Source organism: Macaca fascicularis, chromosome 1 (genome assembly GCF_037993035.2).
Source record: "Macaca fascicularis isolate 582-1 chromosome 1, T2T-MFA8v1.1".
Lineage (NCBI taxonomy): Eukaryota > Metazoa > Chordata > Mammalia > Primates > Cercopithecidae > Macaca > Macaca fascicularis.
Genome location: NC_088375.1, coordinates 9,001,382 through 9,022,883, shown reverse-complemented (window position 1 = coordinate 9,022,883; position 21,502 = coordinate 9,001,382). Strand labels below are relative to the sequence as shown.

General features: G+C 43.2%; 1 protein-coding gene and 1 pseudogene across 3 annotated transcripts in view; one reads left to right on the top strand and one right to left on the bottom strand.

Moving 5' to 3' along the window:
• Nucleotides 1-21,502, top strand: part of FMN2 (formin 2) — a 398,539-nt gene that overhangs the window by 43,297 nt on the left and 333,740 nt on the right. The window lies entirely within an intron of this gene.
• Nucleotides 9,277-21,498, bottom strand: LOC141410110 (26S proteasome non-ATPase regulatory subunit 2 pseudogene; annotated as a pseudogene).

The following is a 21,502-nucleotide window of genomic DNA, read 5'->3' as shown; positions in this document are numbered from 1 at the left end:
CTGGGCTCAAGTGAGCCTACTGCCTTGGCCTCCCAAAGGGATGGGATTACAGGCACAAGACACCACACCTGGCCATGTCATTTTAATTGTTTCTCTGTCAGAATAAACTCCAGCTTCTTTGGATCTCCGTGGTCTTCCTTCTGCCTTTCAAAACTTTCCCACTTCTACCACTCCTGACCCACTTTCCTTTCCAAACTCTTTCGCCACACTGAAGTGTTGTTGATTTTACTAATTGTCCATGTTTTCTGTCACTTCTGGGGCTCTGTGGACACCACTACTTCTGCTCTTCACTATTATTTCCCAGTTAGGCTCCACTCTTTCTCATAGGATGCTATTCAGAGTTAGATGCCATTCCCTCCCAGACATCTTCTTTAGCCATCTCAGTCTGCATTTTCTCTCTGAAAGGATATGTTGCACATATTATAATTGGCTATTTACCCTGTAATGCCTGAATGCAAATTAAATATTGTGTGAAGGTTTCTTGAACAATGTAATGCTGTGTCCTTGTGTTTACCTGACAGATCTCCCCAGAGTAGTTAGGAGTGGACTCTAGTCCTGGACTCGATTCTTATCCCATCTCCTCCACCTACTTAAGAGGTGAAAACATTTACCCAAGGTCTCATTAAAATTTTTCATGTCTAATAATCCCTGGAGTTGTTTTGAAGATTAAATGAGATTAATTTATAAGGCATTTAGCACAATGTCTAGCACATCACAAATGCTAGGTAATTATTAGTGGTTGGTATTTAATATTATTGCCCTTCAAGTTCTTGTTACAGAATCAGGCATAACTGTTTAATAAATATGCCTTGATTTTGTAAAGAAGAGAGCCGTACGAAAGCTATGATGACTGCAGTGAGGAGGAACTGGAGAATCTATTCAGTGAATTGTCTTGAATGATCAAAGGTTGCCTATATTTGATAATCTTGAAAACACTTGGGCTGGGTGCGGTGACTCACACCTGTAATCCCAGCACTTTGGGAGGCTGAGGCAGGAGGATCGCTTGAGCATAGGAGTATGAGACCAGCCTGGGCCACATAGAGAGATTCTGTCTTTACAAAAAATTAAAAAACTTAGCCAGGTGTGGTGGTGCACACCTGTAGTCCCAGCTGTTGGAGAGGCTGAGGTGGGAGGATCGCTTGAGCCTGGGAGGTTGAGGCTGCAATGAACTGTGATTGCACTACTGCACTTCAGCCTGGGCAATAGAGTGAGAGCCTGTCTCACCAAGAAACAAAAAACAGTAACAATAGCAACAAAACAAAACAAAAAAGAAAAAAAAGAGAGAGAGAGAAAAGAAAACACTTGGAGAGGGAGAAGATGGGAGAAGGGATGGGATATGGGTCTGTTCTGGAATTAGTCTGGGAGTTGACTCTGTATTGGATCTCTGCTTCTGGGCTTATTGCCATCCTCCTTTCTTAATTCATTTTACTTAATTTTACTGCTGTAGTTACCACATTCCTTCACCAACCCTCATGCCCCCATATCTTTCTGGATGAGTGAAAGGGAAATGGAAAGAGTAGGGAAAGCTATGGGGAGGTAACTGCAAATTGTGAAGGGAAATCTGTCGTGCCCACTTGGTGTTCTGTTCATGACCATTCCGTAGTGACTCCGTGCTTTCCCTAGGTCAGTCTGTAGAAGTATTACACTCAAATATTGACATATGAGGTACTTATTTAGCTCTCTGTGTGTATGTGTGCAAGTGTCTGGCATACTTGACAGACAATGTGGCATGAAAGAACGAAGCGTTTTGCTTTCCCTAGCACCTCACCAAAGAGTAGGAACCTCCATTTCATCTAGAATTCCTAAGACAGGGAGGAACCAGAGAGGGCTGGAGATTGTTTTGCTACATAACATTGCTCTTCTCTTTCAAAGAGTTCGTTTTATTTTCTTGATTGGATAATTTCTTGTGGGATAAAATCATTGATGGGACCAGTCAATACATATAAACAGGAAGAAATCTGCTTACTAAGTTTTCTCTAAGGGAGACTTTCCAATCCAATATTACTTTTTAGTTACAAAGTTGATTTATTTCATAAAGAATATAGTAAGTGGATATGTATCAAGAAGTTCCTACTTGATTTCTTTCTTTGCAGGCTATGCACTTGATATATGGTTTGAAAAAAATTGCCTTGGATGGGTAACTTTTCTTTACCACAATATTGATTGTATAGTGGGTCAAATTGTGTCCCCTCAAATTATGTCCCCTGTGTTTGTAGTCAGATAGTTCAGTGTAAAGTAGAAGGCTTTTAACATATATTTTAAAAATTGTTAATTATCTGGACTCTATCATTTTAGAAAGAACTTTGTCATGCTTCTTTTCTTTTCTTTTCTTCTTCTTTTTTTTTTTTTTTTTTTTTTGAGATGGAGTCTCACCCTGTCACCCAGTTGGAGTGCAGTGGTGCGATCTCGGCTCACTGCAGCCTCCGCCTCCTGGGTTCAAGCGATTCTCATGCCTCAGCCTTCCGAGTAGCTGGGACTACAGGTGCATGCCACCATGCACAGCTAATTTTTGTATTTTTGGTAGAGACGGGGTTTTACCATGTTGGCCAGAGGGCCTTGAACTCCTGACCTCAGGTGATCTGCCCACCCTGGCCTCCCAAAGTGCTTGGTTTACAGGTGTGAGCTATTGTGCCTGGCCATGTTTCTTTTCCTTTTTTTTTTTTTAAATCAATTTATGGTAATTTGTCCCCAGTTACTACTCAGTGAATGTTTGTATGACTGGATCCTGTAGTAATCAGTATCCAAGTTTTTATACATATGCGTTTAAGCATATGTATTTTTAGGTGTGGTTGGAGATTATTATGTTTAAGCCTATTTTGAGATTATTTTATTTTTCTGATCCGATACATAATTTAATAAATTGCTAATATGTGTTGCCATTTATGTATCTTATTTCAGAGGGCAAAACGGGTGATGTTTTTTCCCTGTAATGCTCAATTCAAGCACATTGTTGCAAAAGTAGTAATGATAATTATTGTTATTCTCCCCACCTTGAAGTTTTCTGAGCTCAGAGGAAATGCTGCCAGTCAGTAGTTTCCTGGATTTTAGCATGCCTCCCAACAGTAAAGGTAGTTGAAACTTAGAAAAATAGATTTTTAGAAAACACACGCATGGCAATCACGCTTTTTAAGACAATGACATACTTTCTTCATGAGTGGTTTTTCCTCCTTTAAGAGGATTATGCTGTTTTACATATCCATTTTGACTTTCACAACTGGTCCTTTTTTTTTTTTTTTTTTTAATCACCAGTTTGGCAAACAGTGTTGGGTGACTCAGAATTCATTTTGAATTTGTATGATGGACTTTTATTAAAAAGGGTGACTCAGCTCAACTTTTCTGTCATGATTTTCTTGTCTTATCCTTCTCCTGTAGATGCACTGAATATTAATTAGTTCTATTGATGTGACTTGTATTTCTTCTGACCTCCTTTTCCTTTTCTCAAGAGCCAGAAGGAATATAAAATTGGGAATCCGGCCCCGTGCGGTGGCTCACGCCTGTAATCCCAGCACTTTGGGAGGCCGAGGCAGATGGAGCTTGAGGTTAGGAGTTTGAGATCAGCCTGACCAACATGGTGAAACCCTGTCTCTACTAAAAATATAAACATTAGCTGGGCATGGTGTGGGCGCCTCTAATCCTAGCTACTAGGGAGGCTGAGGTAGGAGAATCGCTTGAATCCAAGAGGTGGACACTGTAGAGCGAGACTCTATCTCAAAAAAAAAAAAAAAAAAAAAAAAAATGGGACTCTATGGCAAAGTGAAGGGATCCTGTACTGAGAAAACATCACTTAATTCAGGAGCTTAAGGAGTTTTTTTTGTTTTGTTTTGTGTTTTGTTTTATTTTAGATCCTCTCAATTTGTACTGGACTTTGGAAATCTGAAAGATTTATTCTCCTGTTATTACCTTTATTGTCTAGATCGGGGTTGGCAAGTTTTTCTGTAAAGGGCCAGATAGAAAATATTTTAGGCTTTAGTAAATATTTTACAGTACCTGACACAACTACTCAACTGCACTGTTGTGGTATAAAAGCAGCCACGGACAATATGCCACGAATAAGCAAGGCTGTGTTTCCTAATACAACTTTGTATTACAAAATGGAGCAGCTGGCCACGTTTGGCTGGCAGACTGAGGTTGGCTAGCCCCTGCTGTATACTCATGTAATATATAGATAGTGAATTTATTCTGTGAGCTTTTCTTTCTGTCTCTAACCATGTGTGGTCACCAGCCAGTCACACAATATTTATGGAATTTTTCTATGAAAAATATAGAGCCTTTTCTTGTTCTTGTGTAGCTGACTATGGAAAGGGGCTACTGGGTGAACAGACACAGCAAGCGGTACAGTAGTTGATAAAGGGTGATAGAGGAGTTTTGAGGTGTTGAGTGGTCAAGTATGTCCAGAACCTGGGGGCCCAGTGTAGAGGAGGAGGGCCAGAAGAAGCGTCTTAACAAAGGGTGCTGTGGCCAGGGGCGGTAGCTCACACCTGTAATCCCAACACTTCGGGAGGCCAAGGGGCGGATCACTTGAGGTCAGGAGTTTGAGACAAGCCTGGCCAACATGGTGAAACCTTGTCTCTACTAAAAATACAAACATTAGCTGGGTGCAGTTGTGTGCACTGAGGCAGAATAGCTTGAATCCGGGAGGCAGAGGTTGCAGTGAGCTGAGATTGTACCAGTGCACTCCAGCCTGGGCGACAGAGCAAGACTCCATCTCAAAATAAATAAATAAATAAATAAATAAATAAATAAATAAATAAATAAGTAAATAAATAAATAAATAACGAAAGGGAAGAAAAAAGAAAAGAGAAATGCTGCCTGGGACCCAGAGGCATTTGTGAAGACTTCTGGAAGAAGCGTTTAAGAAGTGAACCCTATCTCGGGGAGCCGCTGGAGGGCGTTCGGTGGAGGAGTGTAATGTGGTCAGTTGCATGTTTTAGAGGGAGCATTCTGGGTGTTAGAGGAGTGTGGACGGAGAGGTGTGCTGTGTTTGCGGTTGGGATGCTGGAAGACTCTGAGGAAACCGTTGCAGCAATCCAGGAGAGACAGAATGCCTTCAAGAAGCTATGAAGGAGTTAGGTAGTAGAAAGTCCTTTTATTTTTAAAAAGTATTACGTGTGGGCGGGGCACGGTGGCTCATGGCTGTAATCCCAGCACTTTGGGAGGCTGAGGCAGGCAGATCACTTGAGGTCAGCAGTTTAAGACCAGTCTGGCCCAACTGGTGAAACACCATCTCTACTAAAAAAAAAAAAAAAAATACAAAAATTAGTCAGGCATGGTGACGCATGCCTGTAGTCCCAGCTACTTGGGAGGCTGAGGCCAGAGAATCGCTTGAACCCGGGAGCTGGCGGTTGCAGTGAGCCAAGATTGTGTCACTGCACTTCAGCCTGGGCAAGAGAGCGAGACTCTGTCTCAAAACAAACAAACAAACGAAAAATCACATACGGTCACACAATTTTTTCCCCCTTTTAAAAGACTTCCAAGTATCCAGGGAGTTGTGCTAGTGCAAGAATCAGAGCTTTTCCTTTAACAAATCATACATCTTAATTTTCTTTTCATAATACCATAATAGTTAATTAATAAAATCATCTTATTTATATTTGGGAAAGAAATTTGGGACTAAAAAAAGGCAGATTCTAATTATACTTGGATTAATATTGTTACTTCTACTAATCTCAAACTCTAAGAGTCAGACGGGCTTGTTAAACACAATTTGCTGGCCCCACCCCCGAGTGTCTGACTCAGCTGGTCTGAGTTAGGATCAGAGCATTTGCATTTCTAACAACTTCCCAGGTGATGCCCATGATGCCGGCTGCAGTTCTAACAACTTCCCAGGTGATGCCCATGATGCCGGTCTGGTCCGGGGACCACACTTTAAGAAGCACTGCCTCAGAGGGTAGACGTGAGAAGCCTTGGGGATTTGGTGGCTCGTATAAAGGTAAGGGAGCGGGCAGAGACAAGGAGGATGTCCAGGTTTCTGGTCTGAGCACTAGGGTACAGGGTGATGCAATTCGCTCTGTGTGTAAAATTCACAATGAGGAGCAGGTTGCGGGGATGATTCATTCAGTTAAAATCCTACTGAATTTGAGGGTACCTCTTTAAATGTATACAAAAAGGCAATTAGTTATTTGTATCTGAGGTCAGGAGAGAGAGCCTAGGAGGAGAGAGATTGATGATTCTTCAGTGTGCAGATGATGCTTGAAGCCGTTATGCTCTGGAAAGTGCCTGTGGAGTGGGAAGCAAGAAGAGACTGACATGTAGATAAATACTTACCCAATTAGGGGGAAAAAGATACAAGGAGAATGATAAAGAGAAAAACACAAGATAGTTTTTAAAAAGGAAGAAGGAGTGTTAAGTGATATTCAGTGTTGCCAAGAGATCAAGATTAAGACTGAAAGCTATTGATAATGCCCTTGTAGAGAGGAATTTGGAGCGCTGAGAGCACTGCCCAGATTTCAGCAGGTTGAGGTTTGGAGACAGGGGTGTAGGGTGTGGTGGGAAGATGGGAGGTGAAGTCAGTCCACGTGTGTGATTAGCTCAAGAGCTTCTGTGCCAGCTCACTTGGGCTTTTTGCCCAGGTAGATGCATCGGAAGGTTAGTGAGGGTGGGAATTGAAGATACCAGCCTAAAGCGGTGGTTTAAAGAGTAGGCTACAAAGTCAGAAGACCAGAGGGGGTGAATGGCAGAAAGGAGGGCAGCCAAGATTCTCAAGGTCTGCAGGCTAAGGGGGTTCAGATAGGATGCCTACAGGTATTATTGGGTAGGTAACTTGGTTTTAGTTGGTAAACTGCTAGAGGGTGTGGCCTGGTGAGTGGTCTGCTGGCTAAGATTGTGTGAAGGTGAGTGCTTGCATTGGTGTACTCTCACTTTCTTTCTTCCTCTGGATGTGAATGGTTTGCTAATCGTGATTCCCATTCCAGTATGTAACCTGTTTTCAGGTCATTGTCCGTTTTTTTGTATTGGTGCTTAAAAAACAAAACAAAACTGTTTTTAGTATTTAAAAACACATTAAGCTTTCTATGTACCAGGCTCTGTTTTAAGCACTTTACAATTATTAACTGTATTAATCTTCATTACAAGCCTGGTGAGATAGTTTTTATTTTCCTTTTGCAGAATGCACTGAAGCACAAGAAAATTATGTTCATTTTCTTCCTTGCTTTGAAGTTCCATTATCAGCACAAAACCGTCGACTGCATTTTTGCATTTCTGGCTATCTCTGGCCCTAACTTGCCACAACACAGACCCATGCAGGTTGAAACACAAAGCTGTTTTCTCCTTTGGGTATATAGTGTGTAAAATGACTGCTGGGGCCTGCTGTTTTCCTGGGAGTGACTTCTCTTTCTGTGCTTTGTGTTTTTAATTCATGCTATTTACAGGCTTTTATATGTAGAGCAGCTGATGTCCAGGTTAAATGCTGTGGATGGGGGGGAGTCGCTTCCATTTAGCAGGAGTTTTCGATTTATGGTATTCCCTGATTCCCGCTATCAAACACAGCCTATCCCAGGATATGGGAAGAATTTTCCTGTTTTAATTATTTCAAGCCATGTGTCTGCACAGTGTACATATTTGACTAATTTGCTGTTTTATGAGGGAATAATAAAAATATCAAAACTGAAGAAGACCTTAGCAAGTATTTAATATAGTCCAGTTCTCTTAAATTGGCAAGCGAGGACATTGGAGCTCAAAAGGTGAAGCGACTTTTCTGTCCAAAATAGATTTGACAGAGCCAGGATCTTAGTCTCCTGCTGTTCAGGGCAATTTGCTTTTTCCCACGCCACACTGCCTTATATTAGAAAAGGAAATTGTTTTTCATTTAAAACAGAGTCTAACTTTCCTCATATTCTTGGTAGCTAAGGCCCTGTGCATTCGTTAAATGTAGTTGGGTAACAAATATTTCTTTAATAAACTAATTACCTCACTTCTGGGTCAGGTCAATGTGTTATGAAGGTGTTATGTGTTATGAAGAATCCTGGACATTTTTAGAATTTACTTTTAAGAAAATACTAGGCATTCAAAGGGATGCTTTTAAGAAAATACTAGGGATTCAAAGATGGAAGACAGCCTAAGACAAGAGTGGAGCTTAGCATGATAATCTGCATGAGAAATCTGCATGAAAAATAACAGACGATGGTATTTTATTTATTTGTTTGTTTGTTTATTTATTTATTTTTGAGATGGAGTCTCTCTCTGTCATCCAGGCTGGAGTGCAAAGGCACGATCTCAGCTCGCTGCAAACTCCTCCCCCTGCAAACTCCACCCCAGGGTTCTAGCGATTCTCCTACCTCAGCCTCCTGAGTAGCTGGGATTACAGGTGCCCGCCACCACACGCAGCTACCTTTTTTGTATTTTTAGTAGAGACGAGGTTTCACCAGGTTGGCCAGGATAGTCTTGAACTCCTGACCTCAGAAAATCCACCCGCCGTGGCCTCCTGAAGTGCTGGGATTACACACGTGAGCCATGACGCCCAGCCCTGTACTTTAAATACCATGGTGAAATGAGAACTTTGAAGAGTTTTAAGTGTCTCCTATGTTTGCATTTTGTGCAGTGAAATGAAGGGGAGAGGATAGTTGCTGAGACTGGATTTCACTGTCTCCTCTTAGGACAGGAGAGAATGTGTCTATGTGGCACGTTGGGCAGGGCTCACATGGGGCTTCTGAGGGAAGTCCTCGGAAGTTGGGTGGTTGAGTTGGGACATTTGGCCTGGGGGAACCAGATGCTCAAAGCCACAATTTCTAAGGCAATTTAGACTTAGTTCCCATGATGCTTTGTGTGGAAAAACTTGGCAACACTGATTCATTTGGAAGTAGCTACATGAGACGAGGACAGTTTTGATCAGACTGATGGGATGTGCTTTGGGTGCAGATCATAAATCTATCAGAGTCTCCCTGTAGCTTTGAAGTTGCAAGAGGGCTGTGTTTAAGCCTGTAGGTAGGAGTACGGTGGCTTCATTGTCATCACTGTTTTCTGATATTGAGCTGCTCATGGTCCTAGTTAGGCTGTACTGAGGCTCCTTCGGACCCAGTCAGGAGCATGAAAAGAGGGTGTCTGAAAAAAACAAAGCTGCTAGTGCAAAGCCAAAATATAGCTGAGATTAAAGACCAGAACGAACTGAGCTATTTTGAATCTGAAAGTTACCTCATGTTTTGGTAAATATTAATTGTATTTTGATTATATTTACTGAAGACGGTTGGACAAGAGGACTTCTGAGCCATGGTCCCAGGGTCACAGGACAAGTGGAGAAAACCTTTTCTTATTTATTTATTTATTTATATATTTTTTGGGGGGCGGGATAAAGGTCTTTATTGAACAACCTTATCTGACTCAGTAACAAAAGAGCAGGAGGCAACAATTCCCCCAGAAGTCTGCAGCCGTGTCCACCCTTGGCGGCAGGAGGCATGGCCCACTGATACATCAGCTGCAGTTCAGAGCCCCTGGTGGTCACTTAAAGATCATAACTGGGGTTCTTCCGAAGGATAACAAAACCTTCCAGAACAGGGGTAACAGGAAGAAATTCCTCAGTGGCCAATTCTGCCCGTTCCCCGTGGGCCAACAACACTGGGGTTGTATGTGTCTGGATCCCTGTGATGGTCTTGGGCTTGCCAGCCTGGCCCACCACGTCCACTGCCTGGTCCACACAGACAGACACTGGCAACGGCCACAGGTCCTCATCAAACGTAACCAGCGTTCGGGGCTGCATGGCAGCCACCAGCCCACACAATACATAGTGTGATTTGCCCAGAATAATGTTTCAAACATCCAGGAAAGAGACAAGCACAGTGAACAGCCCAGCCATGGCCACTGGACTCATAAGCTGCCAGTCACTGTGGTAGGGGCAGAGGGTAAGTGTACCCTTCCCTAAATGTGTCAGGCCTTGTGCCAAGTGCATCATGAAGAGGTGGTTGGGGTCCTTGGCATGATATTGAGCTAACTGGTGCAACATTACAACCAGACGGGCATTATTGGTACCACTGCCCACCATGCCCATGGCAAAAATGGAGTTAAAGGAAACTTCTGGATCAGCATCATGAGAGAATTTGCTTAGGGTATCCAGAATGTTGAGTCGTGGATTTGAAACAGAGATGAGGGCCAGTGCTCAAGGTACAGCCCTCCGGAGTGTAGGTTCCCCATATCTCAGCAAGTGGCCGGAGGTTCGTAGTGCCATCTCTGCACCAGTCTCCCCCATAGCAATAAGGGCCATCCCCAGAACAGCCACTCCCTGATGCGCTCCCATGTTTCTTTCCCAGAAAGAAAGCAGGAGTTTCCTTTTTGTCCTTGTCCTTCTTTTCCTTCTTGTCTTTGTCTTCCTCCTCCTCTTTGGAGTCAACGTGTTCACTACAAATGTGGAGCAGCTGCTGCACCTTCAGCGCATTCCCAGAGCCTGCATATGCACACACATCCGCCAGTGTGTCGGCAAAACTGTGGAATGGCTCTGACGCGACCTCCAGTGCAGCCAGGATTGCCTCGATGGCCTCACCCTTCCCCAGGTGATTGAGACCCAGTCCAAGAGAAAGCCAACGAGTGTAAGTGTCCTTGAGTTCAGCCTCTGACTTCTCCATGATGGTCTGAAGGATAGTGGAAGTTACATCTCGATTGCAGGACCCCACTGCCATCATTCCAGAGACTAGAGCTGTCCCACCTGCCACCTCCATGCTGGACTTTGAATCTCCCATCACAGGCAGCAGCAGTGTTAGGACATCTTCACGATTTGAGCCAGCGTAGGCCAAGCCTAGCCCAAAGATGGAACTACGTTTCATGGTGTTGCTTTGTGGAGGACATAATCTAAGAGCAGTCCCAGAGCAGGGTCACACTCATTCCGGATCCCAGAGTTCACTTTGCCTGTGAGCTCCTGACTTAATGTAGTCCTCACAGGAGTACAGGTACTTGTCAGTCTGGGTGAAGCCACTATCCACATCCCACAGCAGAATCATCCCCAGAGATGCAGCCGCACTCGACGTTCCGTGGTCCTTGTTCTTGTAAGGCCATTTGTTGCCATCATCTGTTAGCAGCTTGTCTTGGCCAAAAGCTGCATTCACAAAGCCATTCACAAAAGAGGAGGCCAGGTTCATGCGGGCAGAGTCCACCTGAGAGCCACTACCCCCAAACCTGGTGTTCTCTAGGTGGGTTTTGCAGATGTCCTCAGGCACCTGGGGCTCCATGATGTCCGGCTCCTGAGCTACGGCCAAGAAGTTGCTGTTGAGCGGTACACTGGACACGATCTCTGCCAGGTGCTCATACTCCGCGACATCTTCCCTCAGCTCCAGGAACACCCCGTGCCGGCCTAGCATGAATGCCATCTGTTTCCGCACGACCGCATCCCTGCAGGATGTGAAGATGTCTTCTACCATCTCCGTGGCATTGAGCATCGAGGCCAATCTCAGGACTTCAGGGAAGCAGCTAAACTTTCAGAACACACCCAGGGCACAACGCAGTAGGGCTGAGTTCTCAGACTCAGGCACGTCATTCGCATAACTGGTGAGATAAAGGCAGACCTTTGTGTGTGTGCATTCTCATCGATGTCCTTCTCCAGCATGTCTACCTGCTCAATTTCCATAAGCAGGTTGCAGGCCTCATGCTCTGCATTGTGGGCCATGTTGTAGGGGATGATTTCCTTCACCAGAGTGAGCAGTGGCTCCTGCTGGACCTTCTCTGCGTCATCCAGCTCCTGCCACTCCTTAGCCACTTCTCCTGCCAGCTGCCTGACATACTCATGACCCCATGACGCCAACTCCTTTTGGGAGCCTACTGGCTGATACCTGAGGCACTCACGCTCCCCACTCACGGCCGTGGCCAAAACAGAGATGATAGCAGCAGCAAAATGCTTATTCTCCGCAGGGCCCATGTTCTCAAAGATTTCCTTCAGTTTGCCGTAGTGTGGATGCAGAAATTGAGAGGCTTGGGCACTGAAGTCATAGAAGTTGTAGAAGAACGAATCTGCCTTCACAATTCCTCCAGCACTGGTCAACACAGGGATGTGTCCTTCTCCCCGAGTCATTCCACGAGCATCTCCAGTTCATCTCGAAGCTGTTTCTCCTCCTCAGACAGCTCCTGTTTTTTGTCCTTGTCCCCGGCATCCTGCCACTCCTTGCCACTTGACTTCTTGTCGGCGCTGCTGGGGAGCCGCCGCTGGGGGCTGCACTGGCGTCTTGTCCCGGCCTCCCTCCTCCACCTCTGCTGCTACTGCCCTTTATGTTTTAATTTTCATGGGTACATCATAGTGTGTGTGTGTGTGTGTGTGTGTGTGTGTGTGTATATGTGTGCGTATATATATGTATGTGTGTATCTGTGTGTGTGTGTGTGTGTATATGGGAAAAACTTTTTCTTTAGTATTGTATTTGAAATGCACCTAATGTTTTTACTACAATGAGGCAATTTTTCTTTTTCTTTTTTTTTTTTTTTCTGAGACAGGGTCTGGCTCTGTGACTCAGACTGGAGTGTAGTGGTACAATTATATGACACTGCAGCTTCAGACTGTTGAGTAGCGAGCACCACAGGCATGTACCACCACACTCTGCTCATTTTTATATATTTTGTAGAGACAGGCTCTGGCTGTGTTGTGCAGGCTGGTCTTGAACTCCTGGCCTCAAGTGATCCTCCTGCCCCAGCCTCCCAAAGTGCTGGAATCACAGGTGTGAGTGAGGGCGCTGGGACAATGAGGCAATTTTCATATTCAAAATAGATGGCAGCCGAAGCCAGGCCACGGGTCGAGGCAGAAACCTTGCGTTATGAGCCTTAGAAAGCTACAACATTTGACACAATCCCCTGCAGACAGGGGCGCTCAGGAGACAGGTTTTGAGCTTCATGCATCAATTAGCTGGTCTTTGAGGGTGACATCTGTTGGTACATATAATCACTCTTCTTCCCGGGTGTCAATTGTGTAACTGAAAGATGGGGTCTACATATGCCACGTTCAAAATGATTTAAAAAAAAAATAGTATGGCCTGGTGCAGTGGCTCGCACCTGTAATCCCTGCACTTTGGGAGGCCAAGGCGGGCAGATCACAAAGTCAGGAGATCGAGACCATCCTGGCTAACATGGTGAAACCCCGTGTCTACTAGTAAAATAATACAAAAAATCAGCCGAGCTTGGTGGTATGTGCCTGTAGTCCCAGCCACTTGGGAGGCTGAGGCAGGAGAATTGCTTGAACCCAGGAGGCGGAGGTTGCAGTGAGCTGAGATCACGCCACTGCACTCCAGCCTGGGCGACAGAGCGAGACTCTGTCTCAAAAAAAAAAAAAAAAAAAAAAAAGTATGGCCAGACACAGTGACTCACACTGTAATCCCAGCACTTTGGGAGGCCACGGTGGGCAGATCACTTGAGGTCAGGAGCTCAAGACCAGGCTAGCCAACATGGTGAAACCCCATCTCCATTAAAAATACAAAAAATTAGCCAGGCGTGGTGGCATGCAACTCTAGTCCCAGCTACTCGAGAGGCTGAGATGGGAGAATCGCTTGAACCCAGGAGGCGGATGTTGCAGTAAGCTGAGACTTTGTCTCAAAAAATAAAAATAAAAATAAATAGTATATAGTGAAGAGTAAGTGCTTAATTTACTATGTAGTAAGAAAACATTCACTTTCCTTATAGGCTGTTTTGAGTTTATTTAGGAACTTGCCCCCAAATAAGTGAACACCAATCTAGTATCGTTATTGTACCATTTCACTTGACAGTTGTTATAGGGTCTGTTCTTTAAAATGGAATCTTGATAGAATGGGAATTTCAGACTCATTTTGGAGATAAGCTGTAAAGAACTAATGGAGGATGATGTTCTCCTCAGGGTAAGATGGAAGACGGGGCAATGAGACCCCATGGTGAATGCAGATTAGTGAATCTAAGTGGGTCTGTTTGGTTTTTTCCAGTTTAGTTGGCCGGAGTGGAGGAACGAGTCATAGAAAATTGAGGCTTTTAATTTCTTGTTTCTTCATGCCATGACATTCAGTACTGACTGAGGGTCAAGCCCTGTGCTAAGTATTTAACATGATCACTTCAATTAATTGGTCTTAACTTAAATAACTCAGTTAATCTGACTTCCATTTTCTGATGTGAAAACTGAGACTTAGGGTAACTTGCCCAGAGTCGATCGTTTTGTAAGCAGCAGAAGATGGAATTCCAACCCACAAAGGCTGACTCTACTTCTTGTGCCCTTTTTCCACCCTCCATAGCCAATCTGTTGACCTTTTGTCTCTTTCTGTTGCCATCACTCTGGTCCAAGTCACCTTAGTGTTGAGCTTGGTCTCAAGCGGTAGTCCCCTAATTAGTCTCCATGGGTCCACTCTGCTCCCTTTGGTTCCTTCTCCACAAAAGAGTGATTTTTTTTTTTTTTTCTTTTTAAAAGAGGATTTCTCTCTGTCACCCAGGCTGGAGTGCAATGGAGCAATCATAGCTCACTGCAGCCTCAAACTCCCGGACTCAAGTAATCCTCCCACCTGGGCCCCCCAACGTGCTAGGAATACAGGTGTGAGCCATTGCACCTGGCCCTGATTTTTAAAAACCAAGTCCAATCTTGTTACACTTGGAGATGCTTTACCCTAGGGTGCTACTGTAGCTCTTATTTGTGATCTACAGGGACCTCCCTTAGCTACCTCCTGGCTAGGTCGGCAGCTTCATCTTATGCTATTCCGTGTTACTGTGCTACCTGGCAATATTTATAAAATGCAAATTCTTGGGCTCTGCTTCTGGAAAGTCTGATTGACTAGATCTGAGACTGGGCTCTGGGAATATGAATTTTTGATAAGCCAGATTTGGGAAAGTCTTGCTCTAGAAAGTGTGTTCTGTGAATGTTAGTTGCTACTTCGCCATGGAAGCTGCTCTTGTCTTTTATTTCACTCACCTTTGAATTCTCAAGAGTTACAATACAGCTCTGCTCATGAGAAGTGCTGTGCCAGAGCTAAGCCTTAATAACAAAACAGTTTCCCTGGATTGATCATTATTATGACTTTGGTTAACTTCCTGTGTGTAACTGAGAAACTGCTCAGCCAAGAGAGACGGAGAGACACATGGAGAGACACACGGAGAGACACAGAGACAGAGAGAGAGAGAGAGAAAGAGGAAGAAAGAGAGAGAAAGAGAAAGAGAGAGAGAGAAGGAGAGAGAGAGAGACTGAGACTGAGTTTGTCTCCAGTTGGGGTTAACAGAATTTTCGGTGGAATTAACACCACTTTTTATTTCTTACAAGAACTTTCTCTATTTAACCTTTTCTCTATTTGAAAAAACTTGAGATGTAAAATGCAGATGTTCATGCCCAGATATGTTGCTGAATAAAATCTCTGTATATTGGCCGGGCACAGTGGCTCACACCTGTAATCCTCAGCACTTTGGGAGGCGGAGGCGGGTGAATCACAAGGTCAGGAGATCGAGACCATCCCGGCTAACACGGCGAAACCCCTAAAAATACAAAAACTTAGCCGGGCGAGGTGGCAGGCGCCTGTAGTCCCAGCTACTCGGGAGACTGAGGCAGGAGAATGGCGTGAACCCGGGAGGCGGAGCTTGCAGTGAGCCGAGATCATGCCCCTGCACTCCAGCCTGGGCGATAGAGCGAGACTCCATCTCGAAGAAACAAAAAACAAAAAAAATCTCTGTATATTAAATGTAATCTTATTCAATATATACTATACCCATAAGCCTAAACCCCAGGGTTTTTCTTCCTTTTGCTTCTTCCTTTATATATTAACACGTTTTTCGAAATGTGCTTTTGAAATATAAGGGGTTGTAAAACATTGAACTTACAGAATGTGGAGAATAAAATAACCATTTTTGTACTTATCAAAGTTTCAAACAACCCTACAAAAATTTGGAAAACTTTTGCAAGAAACTTGTCTGTAAGGTTTATATTCTAGATTAAGAAGTTATTATGTAATGCACATACAGATACAGATAAAATTACTTTTCACAGATTAATTTTTACAGATATTTTTGTCTACCTTTATCACCAAGTATTTGATTTGTAAGTTATTTAGTTGCACCTCATATGTGTGCATAAAATGAGCAAGCTACTATTTATGTCACATTATTTCAGTTCTTTGTTTTTGGTTAATTCTAGCATTTGTACTGCATTAAATTATTTTATTGCACTGTTGATTTTTATTTTCCCCATTTGTACTGAAGAGAATGTTAGGTTGACATTTCTTCTTGGCATGTCTCTAAGCTCAGCAAATATAGCAACCGAGGTGCTAAATTTCAGTCAAAAATAGAACTCCTCAGCCTCATTTTGGAAATTTCTTCTCATTCATGCACAGGGATTCTAGTGTCAAATTTTTAGCTCTGCCCTCTGCTGGTCATTTCAAATTATGCAGAAGAATTCTCAGAATAGTGTTCATTTCCAAATAGAAGGAGTTTCAGGAAGGCGTCTTAAAATTTCACCCCTGCAAAATATATTCCAGGAAAATTAATTGTAATAGCTTTACATTTTAAAATTAAAAATTCTTTGAGGTAAATTTTTGAAATTAGAGAGGAGTGAAATCTTTATAGATTTTTCAAGAAAAAAAGCATTTGTGTTTTTTTTTCCCCCAAGTACAGGTGGAAACAAATACGGTTACAGTAAAGGTAACAATAACATTAGAGAAAACAATCTGATATGTATAAATGCTAATGTTGATTAAGTATTTTTTGTCCTCTTCTGATATAGCACTTACTCCATTAAAATCTCTTGATAGGTTAAAATAACACAACTTCCTTTTCAGATAAAATGGATTTTTAATTAAGTTGTATTTGCTAAAGGGTTATATGCTCCTTTAGCTAAATGATTAACCATTATTGAAATATGTTTTCACTTTTAAGGATGTGAACAAAAATTTTGTACAGAAGCTTATATCAAGGTACAAAGATCATGGTTGCTTATAGATACGGCAATCCTTCTTCCAGCCATCAAGCAATCCTTCAGCCAGCCATCAGACATAGTCAACAAATAACTTGGGTGGAAACTGGGTAGTGTCTTCTGTGTACAGAAGGAAAATGGTTATGGATGAAACAAGACATCAGTCCATCCCATACGCTCATTAATTATGAACAAGAAGCAATGCCTGTAAGCATGAGGAAAGTTTTTACAACGTGAGACCAAGAAAAACAGGGAAGGCATATCTTGCTTACAACCTTGTTGGATCAAAGCTTTAATTAAGGTCAAACTGACATTTAATAATAATTTGAGACTAAAATCCAGCTAAAGAGTACTGAGCTAGGTGATGAAAATTGGTTTCGTTTCTCAACTCTTACCAATGGTGTGGCCTCACCAGTAACAGTCAAACTAAACCCTCTAATGACCTGTTTAATGCTAATAGTCACCATTTTCTGAGTTCTTACTTTGCTGGGGGTTTTACACATATCATTTGATCTTTAACACCCCTTGGACGTTTTGTCAGGTGTGTTTTTTATAAAGAGACTGGTCATAATAATTAGCAGAGAAGCTATTCAGATCTAGGTATGTTAAACTCTGAAATGCCTGCTCCTAACTGCTGTGCCTATTATGCAGAAGTCCCTAAATCTATTTTGGAATAATCATTACAGGCTATGCATCCACATGTATTAGCATTTCACAAGTATGTTCAAAGGCAAAGAGATTATGGGTTCTCACAGGAACTTTCCCTTTATCCATAGCTTCAGAAGATAAAAAATATGTAGTAGAACCTAAACCATCCTTCTATGGGACTATACATGGATATTATGCATAAATATCCTGGCTTCTAAGTCCCAATTGTTGTGTTGATTTAAGGACATGGTCTTTAGAAATGACTTGTTCAAATTCTCTACTTTATTCTCTTGAATTATATTTGGGATGAAGCACTGCACGTGAAGGCCGACCTTGTTTTTAAATGATGATAATGAGTGTAGCCATAATGGCTATATGGTCTACTAACGGGTGAGTCAATTCCCATTCTAAGCACCAACAAGGCACCCTAGTCTATAAGTAGCAGAGCATGTCACAGATCTTAATCTCAGTTCCAGCTTGCTTCCTGTGCTATACGTGGTTGGTGACAGATCTTAAGGCTGAGCCCTTATTTTAGCTTTGCTTTCTGTGAAAAGAGACCCAACAGGCAGCTTTAATATATGTGCTACTTCTGCTTGGTATGTGTTTTCCCGGAGCACATTGTTCAAACCTCACCTTCAGCTAACACCTTTGAGAAAATGTAAGCTCCGGTGTGGGCAAAGTCTGGATTCTGAGAGACAGGAGTCTTAGAAAATTGTGAATGCAGTTTCGTACAGTGTTTCTTTTTGCTTAAGAAAATCTTTATGATAGGCATTTAGACGTTGCCCCGCTCAGCTTGAGACTTGCTATCTAATTTTAAGACTGAATCACTGAAAAGTGAAAGTCTGCCTCTGAAGGAGCAGAACTGTCTGTGTAGCAAAGCAGAGGAACCAATGGACTTTTTCTTTATTTTTTTTGAGATAGGGTCTTGCTCTGTTGTCCAGACTAGAGTGCAGTGGTGCTATCATAGCTCACTGCAGCCACAAACTCCCAGGTTCAAGCAATCCTCCCACCTTAACCTCCCTAGTAGCTGGGACTACAGATGTGTACCACCTAGCCCATCTAATTTTTTTTGTTTTTTTAATAGAGATGGGTTTTTGCCATGTTGCCCAGGCTGGTCTCGAACTCCTGGGCTCAAGCAATCCTTCTGCTTCGGCCTCCCAAAGTGCTGGGAATACAGGCATAAACCACCATGCCTGGCCTCCAATGGACTTTTTAATGCATGTCACTGTTCTGAATTAATCCCTGCTTTCAGCACTTTTCATCTTCTCTTTTCTTATTCCTTCTGGAGGGTAGGTACCACCATGGGCTCTGACATTTACAGAATACACATAAGTCTCCCCTCTGTCTAATCCTGTCCCGATCCTGTCTCGTCTAGGCCCAGTCTAAATCTTCCATGCTCTTCACTGGACCCTTTTGATACTCTGAGCTCATTTAAAAGAAAAAGAAAAAAGAAAAAAAAAAAAGCCTTACATTCCTTTCATTCCTTCCTTTAACTCAAAATTGGTTTCCTTTTATAAGGCTATAGTTTTTGAAATTCACCCCACTCTAATTCCTTCCTTTGCATCTTCTACTGTCATAGAGCCAGGAGGAGGATGTGTGTGTGTGGGGGTGGGTTCCATATGCGTGACCTTTTGTTTCCGTTTCCAAATTTGTCCTAGCAATAGCATCATGCGGTAGACTCATACATACCAAGCTCTCTTCTTCTTACGCTTGTTCCCAGCATGGTGGCCCTGTTGCCTGTGCCTACTTCTGGGATGAGCTAGGATTAAGTAGAGACAACATCCCAAGAAGCTCATGTCATGCTAGAATACCAATCTAGGAGATTCTGTTTCTGGAACCCTTGCTGCTCTACTAAGCAGATCCATGCAGAGAGAAGCCTGCCACTGGCTTGGCATTTCTCAGCCTTTCAACCCTGCGGAGTGTCTACTTTGCAACTCACCACCTCCTTCTCCCTTACTCAGAGCCATCAGTGATTATTGGAGACAGCCACAAAACACTGGCAATAAAATCCACTAAACTTTCCAGAGGCGCAGTCTGAGTTGTTCGCTCCGTAGCCCTGTGATTTTGGGCGAGTTACTTCTTTGAGACTTAGTGTTTTCATCTGTGAGGTGAGGAAAATCGAAGAGTTTTGGTGAGGATGAGATAAAATATCAGGCACCTATGTAAGAGAACATTATAGAGTATGTGTGGTAGAATCCCCAGCTGGGTATGAGTCTTGGCTTTGCTGGGTGATTGCTATGTGGCACTGACTGGCTCACTTGTCCTCTGTGGGCTTGGTTCCTAGTTGTTAAGATGGAGGGTTAATGATATTTACAACGTGGGTTGTAAAGGGGCTAGGGCAATGCCCAGCATGGAATGGGGACTGAGTGGATGCTAGAGCCATTTTATCATCATTTTTGCTGTTATATTCATGGCAGGACTTTTTCAGGCAAAATTCATGTATCATCTCATTTAATCTCGGTTCTCAAAAAGTACCCCTTGAGCTGGTTGTATTTACGGTTTTTTTTTTTTCTTCTTTTGAGACAGTTTCACTTTGTCATTCAGGCAGGCGTGCAGTGGTGCAATCATAGCTCACGGCAACCTTAGCCTCCTGGGCTGAAGTGATCTCGCACCTGAGCCTCTCTAGTAGCTGCTACCACAGGTGCGTGCCACCGTGCTCGGCTAATTTATTTATCTATTTATTTTTTGTAGAGATGAGGTCTCACTATGTTGTCCAGGCTGGCCTTAAACTCCAGGGCTCAAGTGATCCTGTCACCTCGACTTCCCAAAATCTTAGGATTACAAGTGTTAGCCACTACTCTCAGCCTGTGTGATACTGTTTTATAGGCCAGGGACCAAATGTTCTCACAGTGAAATTTCTAGAAAAAGATGGAGTTATGATTTAAGCCCAGAGGTTGCCTCATTTAAATTCTATGAACTTTTGTTAGATTATGATAAAGCTAACATGTAGTAAGGGATTCAAGAAGTGTTAATACCAGCCGGGCGCGGTGGCTCACACCTGTAATCCTAGCATTTGGGAGGCCGAGACAGGCAGATCGCCTGAGGTCAGGGGTTCGAGACCAGCCTGGCCAACATGGCAAAACCCCATCTCTACAGAAAATAGATATATCAGCCAGGTATGGTGGCGCATGCCTGTAATCCCAGCTACTCGGGAGGCAGGAGAATCTCTTGAACCCAGGAGGCAGAGGTTGCAGTGAGCCAAGATCGCTACACTGCACTCCAGTCTGGGTGACAGAGTGAGACTCCATTAAAAAAAAAAAAAAAAAAAAGAAGGGTTAATACTCACAAGGCCTACCCAGTTAAGAAGAATACATGTCCATGTCTTAGGAGAACTTACGTTCTCGTTGGAGATAGGGAGCAGACAGACAATGCATCAAAGAGAATTCTCAGTTCAAACACAGTGAATGCTGGCACAGATGGTACAAAGTGCTCTGGGAACACAGATGAAGCAATAAACTCCACCTGCACAAGTGGAAGAAGGCCCCGTTCTAGAAAGATGGCATTTGAAGCAGCACGTGAAGGTTAAGTAGGAGTTTTCCAGGTGGAAAAGGCAGGTCGTTCTTGGCAGAAAACCTGATTTCTGCCTCAGAGATATGGTTGGCTGTGAAAGATCCTGACACATTCAAGAAATGGTGAGCAATTCCAGTGGCAGAAACCAAGGTGGGCTGTGAAGGATGGGTGGGGACAGGGACGGGAGATACCTGTTGCTAAGGGCATCTTCACAGGCACATCAGCAATCTCAATTCTATCTCAGAATCATTCGAGGTCTCAAATATTTGTATTTACTTATTTTTAAAAGTTACTCAAGTGTAGTAGAGAGAAGAAGGAAAGAGTAAAACAAGGAATTTGGTCTGTAACTGACTGTGAACAATCAATTGAAATCAATTGAAATAACTCACTACCCTTGGACCAACCAGAGATCTCAGATTTGTAGTAGCAAGAAAGAAATACGCTAATCTTTTCCTTCCTTCCTTCCTTCCTTCCTTCCTTCCTTCCTTCCTTCCTTCCTTCCTTCCTTCCTTCCTTCCTTCCTTCCTCCCTCCCTCCCTCCCTCCC